The 17511-nt window shown below is 45.9% G+C and overlaps 1 pseudogene; it reads left to right on the top strand.

The window, feature by feature from the left end:
* The window catches only part of LOC140189847 (histone H2AX-like), an 836563-nt pseudogene that overhangs the window by 241869 nt on the left and 577183 nt on the right, over window positions 1-17511 (top strand).

The raw sequence follows: 17511 nt of genomic DNA on the forward strand, positions 1-17511 counted from the left end.
GCCCTCCCCCGTAAATCTCTCCCACTCTGTCACACCTGAGACAACGGACATGTGGAACATTGAGCTACCAGTCATGGACCTCCTTCAACCAGTGAGGCTGCTCCTCCTTCAACCATTGTCATATATCCACGTGCTCATCCATCGTACCTGCAATGTTTTCTGTATTGAAATAGACACAAATCAGAACATTATTCCCATCATGCTCAACCTTTTGTTTCTCGATTTTGTATGTTGGCTGAACAACATTGTTGCTCACAACTACTCCACAATTGCCCTGTCACTCTGGTGCCCATACCTCTGCAAATGAATTTAACCAAGAGTAAAATGATGTACATTGGAAGGTCAAACCAGGACTTGCACCATGAGTCATCCCCCTAATGACCCTATCACTTCAGGCTCTAAGGCTGACATGAAAGCATGCTTCAGGAGGGTGAATCCATGAAATGCAGACATCCCAGATGGCGTACCTGGCCAACCACTAAAGACCCGCCATGATCAACTTGCTGGAGTGTTCACTGATATCTTTAACCTTTTGCTTCCGCAGTCTTAGATACCCGCCTTCTTTAAGCAGTCTTCAGTTATAACCAAGACTAACGTGGTAACCTGCTTCAATGACTACTATTCAATACCACTGTGATGAAGTGCTTTGAGAAGTTGGTCATTAAATTCATCAACTTCTACCCGAGAAGTAACCTACCAGTTTGCCTACCACCACAGCAGGTCAATAGCAGATGCTATTTCATTGGCTGTTTACTCAACAATGGAACATCTGGACGGTGCAGATAGATAAGTAGATCAGGCTGCTTTTCCTCGACCACAGCACAGCATTCAGTACTATCATCCCCTCAAAACTAATCAATAAGCTTCAAGACGTGGGCCTCAATATCTCCTTGACCAAATTGATCCTTGATTTCTGCACTTGCCCAGTTGGGCAACAACATTTCCACAGTCGTCATCATGACAGGTGCACCAAAATTTTTTCTGCTCAGTCCACCTGCTCTGCTCACTTCATACTTATGATTAAAAGGCTACGCATAGCTCCAGTGCCTCCTTTGTTGATGACACCACTGATATTGGCTGAATCAGTGACGAATCACATGTGAGGAGAGAGATTGAAAACATGGCTTAGTAGTTCCACAGTAACAACTTCTCATTCAATATCAACAAGACCCATGAGATGATTATTGACTTCAGGATGAGGAAGCCTCATGAGTGGGTCCTCATCAGAGTATCGGAGGTGGAGATGGTCAGCAACTTTAAATTCCTCAGCGTTATTATTTCAGAAAATCTGTCCTGAGCCTAATACGCAAGTTCCATTTCAAAAAAAAAAACACAGCAGTACCTTTACTTTCTTAGAAGTTTGCGAAGATTTGGCACGTCATCAAAAACTTTGACAGACTTCTATTGATGTACAGTGGAGAGTATATTGACTGGTTGCATCATAGTCTGGTATGGAAACATCAATGTCATTGTCCTGATACATGTTATATTAAAATTGATACTCTTCAATCCATCCTATTGTCTGCAATTTTGCCCTCTCAACTGCTTATCCATCCCCACAGTCTCTCTGCAAGCTGCATCTGCCTGAATACTAACTGTCCCATCCTCTGACATATCACATTGTTTCCCATCCCCTTACCAAATTAGCTGGAACATTCTCAACACCTCCAGCAAAGTTACCCGAGGGATATTGGTCCCCTTCAAGTTTTGGTGTAACCCGTCTTTTTTGTACAGGTCATACGTTCCCCTGAAGAGATCCCAATAATACACAAATTTGGCACTTTACCTCCTCAGACACACATCTACCAAATCGTACTGTCCTTACCCTCATTGATGCATGGTACAGACACCAATCAGAGATTGTTACTCTTGAAGTCCTGCTTTTCAGCTTCTTACCTAGCTCCCTGTATTCTATCTTCAGGGATTCCTCCCTTTTCCTACCTATGTTGTTGGCACCAGAATATACCACACATTCTGGCTGCTGACCATCAGAGTTTAGAATACAGTGGAACCGATATGAGACATCAGAACCTGGCACGTGGGAAGCAACATGCTATCCCAGAGTCCCTTTCACGTTCACAGAATCTCCCGTCTACTCCCCTATCACCACTGCTCTCTTCTGCCCCTTCCCTTCTAGGCCATAGAGCCAAAGTCAATGCCGGAGACCTGGTTGCTGTGGCTTTCCTCTGGTATGTAGTTTGTCCCCATCCCGCCCAGCAGTTTAGAAACATGTTGTTGAGGGGAATGGCCACAGAGCTACACTGAACTATCTGTCTATTCCCTATCTCCTCACGTTACAGTCACACAGATACCTTCCTTTTGCAATTTAATATGGATTACAAATATTAGTGCCTAGTGACTACTGGTGTCCCGCAGGGGTCGGAGCTGGGGCCGCTTCTCTTTATGCTGTATATCAATGATTTAGATGGATTTGTTGCCAGGTTTGCAGATGGTACGAAGATTGGCGAAGGGACAGATAGCATTGCAGGTAGGCTGAAGAAGGACTTGGATTAGGATAATGGACACGAAAGTGGCAAATGAAATACAATGTTGGAAAATGCTCAGTCATGCACTTTAGGAGTAGAAATACATGTGCAAAGCGTTTTCTAAATGGGGGAGAAACTCCAAAAATTTGAGATGCAAAGGGACTTGGGAATCCGTGTGCAGAACACGTTAAAGGTTAACTTGCAGGTAACGTCGGTGTTGAGGAAGGCAAATGCAATTTTAGCATTCATTTCAAGAGGTTTAAAATATAACAGCAGGGATGTGATGCTGAGGCCTCACATTGTGAACAGTTTTGGCGTCCTCACAGAAAAAAAAAAGATGTGCTGGCATTTTAGAGGGTCCAGAGGCGGTTCACAAGGATGATTCCGGTAATGAAAGGGTTATCATTAGAGGAAAGTTCAGTGGCTCTGGGTCTCTACTTGTTGGACTTCAGAAGCATGGTTGGGTGGAATCTGATTGAAACTGTACGAATGTTGAAAGTCCGAGACAGAGGAGATGGGGAAAGGATGTTTCCCATGGTGGGAGAGTCTAGGACAAGAGGGCATAGCCTCAACGTAGAGGGGTGCCCTTTCGAAACATATGTGGAGAAATTTCTTTAGCCAAATGGTGGCGAATTTGTGGAATTTGTTTCCACAAGGTAGAAATTGATAGGTTCTTGGTTACAGGGAGATGGCGAGGAACTGGGATTTAGGGGGAGAAAAAAAGGATCAGCCATGATTGAATGGCGGAGCTACTCGATGGGCCAGATGGCTTAATTCTGCTCTTGTGTCTTATGGTATTATGGTCTTCCTTTTCAATGCCAAAGAAGAGTCTCAGCCTGAAACGTCGACTATTTATTCATGTCCATAGATGCTGCTTGACCTGCTGAGTTCCTGCAGCGTTTTTTTTATTCACGTGTTGCTCTGGATTTCCAGCATCTGCAGGTTCTCTTGTGTTTAGCAAATTCAGAAATCAGATTTGTAAACAGAGTGGGAGTACCCACGATTCCCTAAAGTTTAGCTTGCAGCTTGAATTGGCGGTAAGGAAGGCAAATGCATTATTAGCATTCATTTCCAGAGGACTAGAATATAAAAGCAAAGATATAATGCTGTACACGAGAGATTCTGCAGATGGTGGAAACTGAGAGGAGCTCAAAGATAATGCTGGAGGATCTTAGTGTGTCAGGCAGCATCTCTGTAAAGGAATAAACAGTCAACGTTTCAGGCTGAGACACTCCACACGACTTGACATTTCGCCAGGAACGTATTGCTGAGGCTCTGTAAAGCATTGGTCAGACAGCACTTGGGTTGTTATGAGCAGTTTTGAGTTCCTTATATAAGAAAGGATAGAATCTTAAATATAGAACAGTATATCACTAGAACAGGCCCTTTGACGCACAATGTTGTGCCGAACAAATTAAATTAATAACCAAATTACCAAAGAAACTTCTGCCTACACATTTAATTCCCCCAATGACAACAAGCCCATTGTTTTTACATGTTTCCTTAATCTGCATGCATATATGTTCCTCAATGTCGTGATAGCTACTGGGGGACGGAGAATCTGTAGTATAATCCCCTAAGAGTGATTGCACCCTTCTTATTTTTGTTCTACCATATAATGCAGACTCAGTGGACAAGCCCCCATTCTGTCCCCTCTGACTGCAGCTGTGAATCTGTCCCTGATTAGTAATGTAACTCCTCCCGCCCCCATCCTTTACACCTCTCATTATCTTTCCAAAAATATCGAAACCCTGGAATATTAATCACCCATTCCTGTCCCTCTCTCAACCAAGTCTCTGTAATGGCCACAAAATGATGCTAACCCATACTCCAAGTTCATCACCTTTATTTATAACACTCCTAGCATTAAAAGACGCACACTTCAAGCTATCCATCGTCTCATATCTATTACTTTGCTCCTGCCAGCTTTTACTCCCTAACATTTACCTTCCTCTCCATCCCTACACTTTCTGACCTGATGCTCTGGTTCCCAATCTCCTTCCAAATTAATTTAAACCTTCCTGAGCAGCACTGTCGAACCTTCAGGTCAAGATATTGGTTCACCTCCAGTTTAGGTGAATCCATCCTTTTTGTACAGGTCACTCCTGACCCAGAAGATATTCCAATAATCCAAGAACCTGAAACCCTGCTCCTTGGTTCCCCAGCACTCATTCATCTGTACTATCATCCTATTCCTGCATTGACTAGCATTTGGCACGGGGAGTAATCTAAACGTTTGTACCTTGGACGTCCTGCTCTTCAGTCTCTTTCCAACTCTCTATACTCACTGTCCAAGACCTCTTCCCTCTTTCTACCAATGTGCACCACGACCTCAAGCTGCTTACCTTCCCCCTTGAGAGTATTCTGCAGCTGCTCTGGGACATCCTGGACCCTAGCACCTGGGAGGCATCATATCATCTTGAGACATGACCAAGAGACATGACATCTCTTTCACAGCTAAATAATATGCTGTCCCCTTACTATTGAATCTCCAATCACTATCACTCCGTCTGGCCTTAGCCTTCCCTGGTGAAGAAATTCCTCTCATGCCCAGTGACCAGCATTCAGAATCGGGTGCAGCAATAGTTACAGAGTTCAACGCCAAAAGTCACTTTTGAACTTGCCTCTGCATTTAACAACTGTAATGTTGAAATATCCAGCACGCAGCCGATTTTAACTTCTCCTCATTGTAAACTCAGTGTGTCACGAAGAGGGATGAATGAGTGAATGCCTTCCCATATTCAGAGCAGGTGAACAGCCGCTCCCCAGTGTGAATTGACTGGTGACTCTGTAGGTCAGATGTCTGAGTGAATCCCTTTCCACACGTGGAACAGGTGAACAGCCTCTCCCCAGTGTGTACTCGCTGGTGTCTCTCTATGGTGGATAATTATGTGAATCCCTTCCCACAGTCTGAGCAGGTAAATGCCTTCTCCCCAGTGTGAATTCGCTGATATACCTTCAGTTGAGATGACTGAGTGAATCTTTTCCCAGAATCTAAGACGGTGAACGGTTTCTCCCCAGTGTGAACTCGCAGGTGTGTCTGCACGTTGGATGACTGAATGACTCCCTTCCCACATTCTGAGCTGGAAGATGGTCTCTCCCCACTGTGAACTTGCTGGTTTGCCAGCAGGGTATATAAATGAGAGAATCGCTTTCCACAGTCTGAACAGATAAACGGCCTCTCTCCACTGTGAATTTGCTGATGTTGTCATAAGGAGGTGGCTGGGAAAGGACCCAAGTGCAAGACACAGATACCGAAGTACTAGGGACTGGACTAGGATACAGGCTGAGGCCAAGGACATGGACACGAAAACCGGAACCCGGAACAGGACTGGACAAGAGGGCTAGGAGCCCGGGCTTCGACTCCGAGCCAGAGACTGGACAAGGACCCAGTACCTGGGTCTTGCCTCTGGCTCGGACTCCAGAACTAGGCAAGGACGGGACTTGGCAGGCGAGCAGGACGAGGCTGGAATCTTCAGGCTTGAGTCTAGAGGCGAGGCTTGGCAGTTGGCAGGCGGCTGGAATCTTCAGGCTTGAGGCTGGAGGCGAGGCTTGGCAGGAGGCAGGAAGCTGGAGTCTTCAGTCTTGAGGCTAGAGAGTAGAGGCGAGGTTTGGCTGGAGGCTGGTGGCGGGAGTCTTCACGCTTGACGCCGAAGGCTAGAGGCTCCTCCTGGGAAGGGCGCGGATCACCACCCGACAGAGGCAAGGGACAGGAAGGGACAGAACTAACCGCAGGTAACGGCAAGATGGCCTGGCTTACCCGACGGAGGCAAAGGTTAGGAAGGGAGGTAGGTATAGGGTGGCTGCAGGACAAGACTACAGGCAAGACAAGGCGAGAGTTAGCAGCAAGACAAGACAGGGCTTCAGGCGAGGAAACGGAAGGCAGAGGAAGGCATATAAGGAGGAAGGGATATGAGGAGTAAGGACAAGAGCAATCCAGCAGCTACGCCCTGATCTCTGAAGGTAGTTAAGCAGTCAGCCCCACCGAGCATCAACTGGCTTAATTAGAGCTCCAGAAGAACAGAAGCAGGGTAGACAGGAAAACCTGGAGCAAGGGTCGTTGGACCGGACCGTGAACCGGAATACGCTCTTCACGGACCGGACCATGACAGATGTACCTTCAATAGAGATGACGGAGTGAATCCCTTCCTACAGTCTGACAGGCGAATAGCCTGCCCCCAGTGTGAACTTGCTGGTGTGTCTGCAGGCCGGAAGACTGAAAGAATCCCTACCCACACACAAAACAGATGAGTGATCTCACCCCAGTGCGGACTCGCTGGTGTTTCAGTCGGGTGGATGAGTGAGTGAATTCCTTCTCACATTCAGAACAGCTGAATGGCCTCTCTGCAGTGTGAATTCGGCGGTGTGCCGGGAGTTCAGATGTCCGAGTGAATCCCTAACTGAGCCAGTCCTAACTGACTGGGGTCTACAAGTAAGGAAATCCAGGATCTAGTTGCACAGGAGGGTCTTGAGGCCCAGGTCTCGGAGTTTACTGACTACTTTAGAGGGGATTATGGTGTTAATTGCCGAGCTGAAATCAATAACGACCGTCCTGATGTATGCACCTTTGCTGTGGAGATGCTCCAGGGTTGCGTGAGTGAGATAGCACCGTCTGTAAACCTTTTGCTTTGGTAATCGAATTGAAGGAATCCAAGACGCCTCTCAGACAGGAGCTGATTTATCAAGGACAAGACGCTAAACGGAGTTAATGTGTGGAGGGATCTTGGAGTCCACGTTCATAGCTTCTCAAAGGTGGCAACAGAAGTTCATGGGTTGGTGAAGAAGGAATATACCATGCTTGCCTTTAGTACTCGAGGCATTGAGTTCAAAACTCAGGAAGTTATGCTGCAACTTTGGAAAACTTTAGTTAAGCCGCATCTGGAGTATTGCATACATACATTTCTGTTTGCCCGATTATAGGAAGCGATATTTGGGTTTGGAGAGTGTGTAGTATAGGAATATCAGGATGCTGCCTGGAATGAAAGGCATGTGATATAACGAGAGATTGGACAAACTTAAGTTGTTTTCTCTCGAGTGTCGGAGGCTGAGGGGAGACTTGATAGAGTTTTATAAGACGAGGAGAGGCATAGATAGAGTAGACAGACAACATTTTTTCCCCCAAAGCTGAAATCCCTAATTCCAAACGGCATGCATTTAAGGTAGGAGGGTGTAATTTTTAAGGTAGATGTTAGAGGCAAGTTTTCTACACCTAGAGTCATGGATGCCTAGAATCCGCTACCAGGCGTGGTTGCAGAGACGGATGCATTCGGGACTTTTAAGAAACATTCAGACAAGCAGATGAATGTGAGGAAAATATATGGGTATAGACATTGTACCGGCATGAGAGTTGAGTTCAGTTGCAATCTGATGATTAATTTATTTTGTTCAGTCGAAAATCGTGGTCCTCATGCTGTGTTGTTCTATGTCGCATGTTCTATTAACGCTGGGTTCAGAAATAATCTGTAAACTTTAAAGAACCTCCTGTAATATTTTTGTGCAACATTAATCCCTTCATTGAGGCCATTGTTCCAGGACATCTTTGCATTATGACTTCCACCTTTTTCGCATTATTACAATGACACTAGAGAAATAAAGACACTTAACTTCGAATAAGGAAGAGACAGATGACGACTCAGATGCCGGTCTTACATATGATATCAGAATTTAGTCTGTCTTGCCGCGCAGATCATGTTTCATATCCTGTTGACTGTTGATGCATCTTCTCATGAAATGAATATACGACGGTGTATTATGCACCTCGTCTAAGCTTCTCTGTGCCATAAGGTTAATCAGTTACGCCAGCACCACACTAATTTGTTCATCCAGTGTCACCCGATTCCACAAACATCAACAGAAGAAATTTTGCGGATGCTGGAAATCCAAAGTAACACAGCTACAATGGAACGTAATCACAGGTGTAATTTCCACTATTTTCCAAATCATTTTTCTGGATGTGGAAGATGTCTGATTTGTTCTGTGCAACAGCTGGCCGGAAGAAAAGCGTCAATTAGCTGATCTCTGCTCATGTTCAGGTGGAATGTGGAGACCGAGGTCTCCCTCGGTGTTGAGCAATTAAACGTTACGCCTTTTTCCTCCGCAATCAGACTGGAATCCAGCGACAAGATGGGCCTGGGCAGATCTGCAAACGCAAGGGAAACAAAGAGAACACGAAGACCAGTTGAAATTAAGATGTTTTTATCACCTAACACAGCGACTAAACGGCAAGAAAGAACAACGGCTTTCAGTCTTTACCATTTTCACTCTTGGCCTTCACGACCACTCTAAAGGGTAAATAAGAGAAAGTTACATTAATTCTACATCAAACCTCCAGAAATCTTTCAAAGCCGCCTCACAGAGGAGTCCTCGTCGCTATTCCGTTATTTCCTTTTGTGAACACTGTCCTCTCGCAAACCGGTTCTCAGTCCTCCCCATTTGTACAAGTATCAGCTTTGAAACTATGTCTGTCAATCAAGCACTCTATTCCCTGGAACTAATCTCACATACAACAGAATCATGACGGAAATAAAAAGAACAGTACGTCAACCAAAACAACCCCCACTTATCGTCATTCAATTATTCCATGGCCGCATTCTTATCTGAACGACACCATTTCACCGTATCTCCGTCATCATATCATTCTCTGGATCCGATAATCTACCAACTTTATAAACGAAAATAGAGGGCACAGATGAAAACAATATATGAGCAAATGATCACGGTCTCTCGGATCCCCATCCTTGCTTACAGATTATGTAACACCACACGTAAGCGCTAAGATACAAATATTTCTTCTATTAATCAGAGCGTAACTGGTAATTTGAACCATTGCTTGGACGGAGAATTAGACAATGATTAATATACTCTGCACACGTTAAATTTGCTCTCCAATTATTGAACGATCCTTAACTAGATACTTATGAAGAGTTATGATGAAGAAAATACGCTCAGGCGTATATTAACATTATTTCTACTCTTCAGCTGAGAATAGTTGCAATTGCCCCACAGGCTAGACTGGGGAATTATATGAATTATATAAACTTACCCTTGAGACCATGATGTATGGCCCAAAAGAAGCAATGGAGCCTACTAAGCAGAATGATGTGATTTGAATGGAGATCCACAGATGTTCTCTGGAACTTTATGATAGAGATCGCTGGAACATTCATTTTGGTTCAGTTTTGTATAACAATTATTTCACCAGCAGGCGGTAGAGTGAATTAAATTTGGAGCCAACATCTGTGAGGTTAGTTACTGCATGGAGGGCGATCTAATAGAAGCAAACTAACTGAAGCGGCTCAGAACTCACCATGATATAGAGTGAGTCCAATCAGTCCGTCTGTTCTATCAGAGTTATCCCATCTATCATTGCTTCCCATATCCTGGCTACTGTTCGGAGGCCATCTGGGTCTTTTTACCTTTGCAGTTTCTTAACTCTACCCTCAATGATTCTAATTCTTCTGATCCTATGTTAACTACTTATGAGATTTTGATGCTACATTTTAACAACAAAGTCGCCCCACCCACCCCTCCCCTGCCTACCTACCTATATTTATATACAATGTGTATCCTTTGATGTTAGGCTCCCAACCCTGATCCGTTTTCAGCCATGACGCAGTGATGCTCACAACATCATACCTGCCACTCTCTGTGTAAAGTACAAGATCAGCTACCTTATTCCGTATGCCTCGTGCATTGAAATATAACTCCTGCAGTCCTGTATTCAACACCCTTTTCAGTTTGCCCCAAATGTTACCAGAAGTTAAATTCTTATCTATTTCTAAAATATTTTGTAAGGGGGTTTTGACTTTTATGTTACTGCAGAGGCTAATTAAAATGGCGTCTTTGTTATGTTAATCTGGGGAATGCGGCTTTGTTGTGTTAACCGCTGAGAAAGTTTGCGCTAGCAGCTTGTTTTGGTTTAGAGTATGATAAGAAAATGCTATTAACCAACTGGGATTGTTGTGATGGTTTTGGTGTATTTAAAGATACTGTATGCGCGGGGTTTTGGGGCAGAAGGCGGGAGAGAGAGTCAGAGGATGGACCAGGTGCTGTGATGTCCGCTAACGGGGTCGGACCCCGAGGAGGGCGTCCGGCGAGGAGACGGAGACGGACTAGTGTTTAGTGTCTGGTCGACCACGGTTGTTAGACCCAATCGGCCGGTCGAGGTGGTCCGAGTGATCGGAGGGTGAAGAAGAAGTTTCTTGAGCTCCAACCGTTTGTGCACGAAGAGATTGAACTTTGATAAGTGTGGCGCCTTTTATTATCCTTATATATTTTATTCTCTTTTTATTATATAGTTCCAGTAATATCTATAAACTGTAAATCATTTAATCGTATCTGGTGTATTGTCTGTTATTTAGGCGGGGAGGGGTACATCACACAGCATCCACACAAACTATTACCCAGTTTGGCGGGGCCGACTGCTGTTTCCCTAGACGACAGCGAGCCGAGCGACCCTGAGTGTGGCCAAGGGTGGGGGACTATATTGTAGGGGGTTTGTCCGGGATTGGATCTACTGGTACGCTGTGTGGGTGCTCTGTTTAAATCTGTAATGTGTGTCTCTGTGGATTATTTGCTGGTGATTGCTGTATGTGTTGTGGGTGCGGTGTTTGTTCAAATTTGGTCTGGCATTGACCAGCTGGAGTTGGCACTCTGGGCTGTCCATGCGGTTGGGGGAGAGAGGAAAGAGTGGTCCGATTTGGAGGTAGGGTCTGCGAATAAATGTTCTAGCTCTGGCAGGTTCCGCCTGGCACTTGAGATAGTGTCCACCCCATAACGGGCGGAGACGTGCGAGACGTGGGCGGAGCGGATCTCTCAGTTGTTAGATGAATGGCAGTGCTCGGTTGAGGGAGAGCGACAGGGATTGGTTGAAAGTTTGAGTAAGCGGGCTGGTGACGGTATTAAAGCTGTCAGGTTCACTTACACCGTAGTGACTGCTGTCAGCTATTTGAAAGAGGGGGGGGCAATTTTCAGTGTGTCTTCTCCGGCTAGGAGGGCGGCTAAATTGTTTGCAGTGCCTGGGGGATCATTTCAGGGGATCAGCCCCTCCTTCAGTTGTTCAGCTGATCAGAGAGGTGTCGGGAAACTTAGTGGAGGCCCAGTGGGGGAACTGTTAGGGGTCTCTGGGGAAGCACGTTCTCAGCAATGTACCCATGAACTTCCGAAAGAAAAAGACGCTATTCCTGAAGGCTTAGACGGGCCACGCCCCAAGGTGTCGCTTTGGCTAGAGGGAAGCGATGCTAAAGCTACCCTCGACCCCGGGGCACAGATCAAATTGTTGTACAGTTCGTTTTACAACCGGTGTCCGAAGCATTTATCCTGGACAACCGCAAGGGCACCGGAGCCTTTGGGTACTAGTGGCAGTAGTTATCCAGAAGACGATGATTGGTTAATGACCCTGGATTTCATGGAGGCATTTTCTGGGCACCCAGCGTGTCGAGTTACTTCTGAGGACGTGTGCAGCAGCCTTGAGCCAGTACCGAATTTAAACGAGACCCAGCGGTTGTACGGCTTGGGGGAAGTAGCTGAGGGTGAGACCCTCTTAGTAGATGCTCCGAAATACCACGAGGGAGGGGAGTTGACCGCTGAAGACACCTCAGTGAGAGAGAGGTCGTGGCAACTGGACCTTAGCGGCGTAGAAGATGAAGGCAGCGTTTGTGTGGATTATACGATGTGGTTTAATATGCTGCATCTGAGGGGTGGATGCTGCCAGATCCTGAGGAGTGCGGCTGTTGAGCTGAAGATGGCCTTTACTAGTTCCCTAGGATTCGTCCGTTCCGAAAAGATGCCCAAGGGCATATCCGGAGCCCCTGCATCCCTCCCGCAGGGCATGAGGAAGACCATGAGGGAAGTGATGGTGTGTGGAGTTTTGGTGTATGTGGATGACCGCCTGGGGGCACTATGAGGCGAGGCGAGTGGCTGAGCCCGGGCGACCGAAGCGAAGTGTCAAATGTGGAGGAATTTTTGGCCGGAGGAGTTTGGTGCAATGTGAGAAAAAGGACCCGACATACCAGTTGAACTTCCTGGTGTTGGGACAGACGGTGGTGGACCGGGGGATGGAAACCCAGGTCGTCAATCTGAATGTGATACAGGGAAGCGAGGGGATTTGCACCACACTGCGGTCATGTACTGATGAATTAATCCAGCGAGCAGAAACAATGACCCACCTTCGAAGGGATCAGCAGAAACTCAAGACGTCCATTCAGAACAGATTGGAAGACTTACAAGGTGGGGAAGATCAAGGAAGTGTTCTGACTAAGGTCAACAGAAAACCGAGAGCCCAGGGAGGGAAGTTTGACTACACTGCCGAGGAGGTGATGAAATGGAGGACAGATCTCGGAAAAGTGTGGCGGACGCTTGAAAGGAACCTGAAGGTGACTATCGCGAGTTTAAATGAAGTGGAAAAAGTGAAAGTTGACCTGGAAGACGTCCTCAGGAAGAAACAACCGGAGGCTGAACATTCTTTAACTGCTACTTTTCAGCTCAGGGTGGAAGAAGCTGGTGGGGTCACTGCGTCCCAGATTGAGATGGCCAGGAACCCTGAGTCAGAACTCCTGAGGCTGTGGCGAGAGTTGAAGGAGTCCCCGAAGAAGCTGACATCTCGACTGCAGGAGGCTGAAGGGATGGCCCCGGCTAAATGTTTCAGTTTGGAGAAACTCAAACAGCAGCTACCGATCGAAGGAATGTGGAAGGATACGGATTCAACGGATGATGTGCTGCACAGGTGGCACCTGCTGCCTTTCGCTAACTTCCCCGTGATTGAGGAAGAGACCTTTGGCCCTTCTCCCACTGAGTCAGGTGTAGTGGGGAGGGGTAACTGTGGGCAGTCTGAGTTGCGGCAGGATTGGGAAGGAGTAGAGGCGGGGCCCCGCACACGGGGCAGGGGGCTCCGAGTTGTAGTGGTGGCCTGAGTGAGAGAGCAGTTCGCAAGCGGCCCGAGGTATCCCTAGTAGTGTCTGAGCCTTTTGGGTTTAGGTGAAAGGGTACGGAGGTCTCGGAGGGTTAAGAAGCTCCCAGATAGGTTGGCCTATGTAGCGCTCGTGGGACGTGAGTAAGGTCCACTGTTTCGGGAGCACTGTTACTGTGTGCATCTGTGTATGTGTGTGTGCATCTGTGTATTTGTGTCTGCAGAACTGGTTGGCGAGTTAACCAATTGCTATTAACCAATTGGGATTGTTGTTTTGGTTTTGGTGTATTTGAAGATACTGTATGCGCAGGGTTTTGGGAGAAGGCGGGAGAGAGAGTCAGAGGATGGACCAGGTGCTGTGATGTCCGCTAACGGGGTCGGATCCCGAGCAGGGCGTTCGGCGAGGAGACGGAGACGGAGTAGTGTGGAGTGTCTGGTCGACCACCGTTGTTGGTCCCAGGCGGCCGGTCGATATGGTCCGAGGGGTCGCAGGGTGAAGAAGAAGTTCCTTGAGCTCCAACTGTTTTGCGCACGAAGAGATTGAACTTTGATAAGTGTTGCGCCTTTTATATTTTATTCTCTCTTAATTATATAGTTCCAGTAATATCTATAAACTGTAAATCATTTAATTGCATCTGGTGTATTGTCTGTTATTTGGGCGGGGTGGGGTACATCACACAGCATCCACACAAACGAATTATCCAGTTTGGCGGGGCCGAGGCTGTTTCCCTGGTCGACAGAGCGCCGAGCGACCCTGAGGGTGGCCAGGGGGCCTACACATATATTTCTCTCAGTTTCTCCATCTCACTGGATCCTCTGTCCCCTACTATTTCCGGAAGATTATTTACGTCCTCCTTAGTGAACACAGAACCAAAGTAGTTATTCATCGAGGAATGATCCATCGAGGAACGAGTTTGCAGACTGGATATTGAACTTTTTACTGTACGACTTCGGCCACATTATCCACCGTGATACATCACTTGGCGGCACGGGAGGTCATTCTTGCCTGTGGGCACCGAACGTGCAGCTCCTCCCGTGGAGGGTCAGACACCCTGAGCCAATAGACTGGTCCTGGACTTCTTCGTTTGCATTTTGCTGTTTGATTGTTGGTGGTTTTTGTATTGCTATATTTGCGGTCTATTCTTGGTTGGTGCGGCTGTAACGAAATCAAATTTCCCTCGGATTAATAAAGTATATCTATCTATCTATCTATCAGTTGGTCTGCCATGTCCTTGCTCCCCATAATCAATTCAGCTGTTTCTGTCTGTAGGGGACCTACATTTGTCTTAATTAATCTTTTTCTTTTCACATATCTATAAAAGCTTTTACAGTCAGTTTTTATGTTCCCTGCCAGTTTTCTCTCATAGTCTTTTTTTCCCCTTTCCTAATTAAGCCCTTTGTCCTCCTCTGCTGGACTTTTTCTGGCTAATTTGTATGCTTCTTCTTTGGAATTGATACTATCCCTAATTTCCCTTGTCAGCCACTGGTGCACTACCTTTCTTGATTTATTCTTTTGCCAAACTGGGATGAACAATTGTTGTAGTTCATCCATGCGATCTTTAAATGCTTGCCATTGCATATCCACCGTCAACCCTTTAAGTGTCAGTTGGCAGTCTGTCTTAGGTAATTCACGTCTCATACCTTCAAAGTTACCCTTCTTTAAGTTCAGAACCTTTGTTTCTGAATTAACTATGTCACTCTCCATCTTAATGAAGAATTCCACCGTATTATGGTCAGTCTTACCCAAGGGGCCTCGCACGACAAGATTGCTAACTAACCCTTCTTCGTTACTCAATACCCAGTCCAGAATGGCCTGCTCTCTAGTTGGTTCCTCGACATGTTGGTTCAAAAAAACATCCAGCATACATTCCAAGAAATCCTCTTCCTCAGCACCCTTAACAATTTGGTTCACCCAGTCCATATGTAGATTGAAATCACCCATTATCACTGCTGTTTCTTTATTGCACGCATTTCTAATTTCCTTTTTAATGCCATCGCCAACCTCACTACTACTGTTAGGTGGTCTGTACACAACTCCCACCAGCGTTTTCTGCCCCTTAGTGTTATGCAGCTCTACCCATATCGATTCCCCATCCTGCCGGCTAATGTCCTTCCTTTCTATTGCGTTAATCTCCTCTCTAACCAGCAATGCTACCCCACCTCCTTTTCTTTCATATCTATCCCTCCTGAATATTGAATATCCCTGAATGTTGAGCTCCCATCCTTGGTCACCCTGGAGCCATCTCTCTGTGATCCCAACTATATCATAATCATTAATGACAATCTGCACCTTTAGTTCATCCTCCTTGTTACGAATGCTCCTTACAATGACACACAAAGCCTTCAGGTTCGCTTTTACAACACTCTTAGCCCTTATACAATTATGTTGAAAAGTGTCCCTTTTTGGTTTTTGCCCTGGATTTGCCGGCCTGCCACATTAACTTTTCAGCTTACTACTTTTTTGCTTCTACCCTCATTTTACACCCCTCTGTCTCTCTGCACTTGTTCCCATCCCCCTGTTGTGAACTAACCTCCTCTCTCCAGTCTCTTTAATTTGATTCCCACACCCCAACCATTCTTGTTTAAAGTCACCTCAGCAGCCCTCGCAAATCTCCCCAGAACCTTGGATGTCTAGAGAGGTGATGAATTTAGTCAGAAAAAAAAGTAAAACTATGTAAAGTTTCAGAAGTTAAGATCAAACGAAACACTTGAGGAATATAAAGACACCAAAAAAGAACTAAGTAAGGGAATTAGAAAAGTTAGGAGGGGCCTTGAAATGTTCTTGGCCGGGAGGAAGAAGGTGAATCCCAAGACATTGCATATGTACATCAAAAACAACAGAATAACCAGGGAGAGAGTGTGGCCACTCAAGGATAAAGGAGAAGTACTTGCTTAGATCTGGAGAATTCGTCTCAGGTACTTAATGAGTACATTGCTTCAGAATTTACCACGTGAAAAAATATGGAAGACCAGGAGATCAGTGCTGAGTGTCTAAACATGTCAGGCATTTCGAAGTCAAGGAGGAGGAAACATTGGGCCTCCTCATGAGTATTAAGGTGGATAGGTCCCCAGGGCCTGATGGGATTTGCCCCAGTATGCCGTACAGTTGCAGCAGAATCTCCTCGCTCTTCAGTTCAAAACCTCTCGCAATGATAGTCAACATTCCTTTTGACTTTTTGATAGCCCAGGTGGGCTGAGTGAATGAATTTCTTCACAGACACAGAAAAGGTGAACTATCCCTCACCGATCTGAATTTTCTGGTGCAACTTCAACTTGGACGACTGCATGTTTCGCTTCCCGCAGATAGAACAGGTGAACCATCTCACTACGGTGTGAACGTGCTGATATATCTTCAGTCCGGATGAGTGAATAGATCCCTCCCATACACAGAGCAGGTGAATGGACTCCCCTCAGTATGTCCTCACTGATGTTCAAGGCAACGCTGAGTGAAGAATCCCTTCCCACACTGAGAGAAGGAGAATTATATCTCCCTGTATTCAACTCTTTGGCAATTCATCAAGTCAGATGTCAGATGTAGTGAATCCGTCGCCCAGTCAATGCAGTTGAGGAACTAATCTCCAGTGAACAAATGCTGCTCTGTTTACAGCATCCCAGCTCCAGTGGATGACACTAAGTCAAAACAGAAAACCCCATTTCAGACACAAAGCAGGCTTCCAGCTGGCACGAGATACCTCTTCATCTCCACTGATTCACAACAGATATATTGGTGTTAAAGGGAAATTTCTGGTCTCTCCTTAAATACTCGTACAGCGACAGCAAAACTGACCTGTAGTCTTTGAGATTCCTGTGCACAAACTCTTTGCTGTTTCTAACCTGTAAAAAGGTTTACAAAATACATCGATGCATGAAGGACAGTATTTCGGATGAGATCATTGCCATCTATATGGTGAGTGATGATATCACACTGTTGCACTGAGGATTTACGCCAAATGGAAGAAGAACTCCTCATCTCTGAACTGGGCACAGATCAGGCATCTGGACTGAGCCTCAAATTCTCTGCTTTCCTGTCTGTATCAGAATAGGCAATTTCTGCCCAACATCAACCTGTGACTTGACTCAGTTTGTCTCCATCAGTATTATTTCAACTTTTGCTCACGT

Source organism: Mobula birostris, chromosome 29 (genome assembly GCF_030028105.1).
Source record: "Mobula birostris isolate sMobBir1 chromosome 29, sMobBir1.hap1, whole genome shotgun sequence".
In the NCBI taxonomy this organism is placed as follows: Eukaryota; Metazoa; Chordata; class Chondrichthyes; order Myliobatiformes; family Myliobatidae; genus Mobula; species Mobula birostris.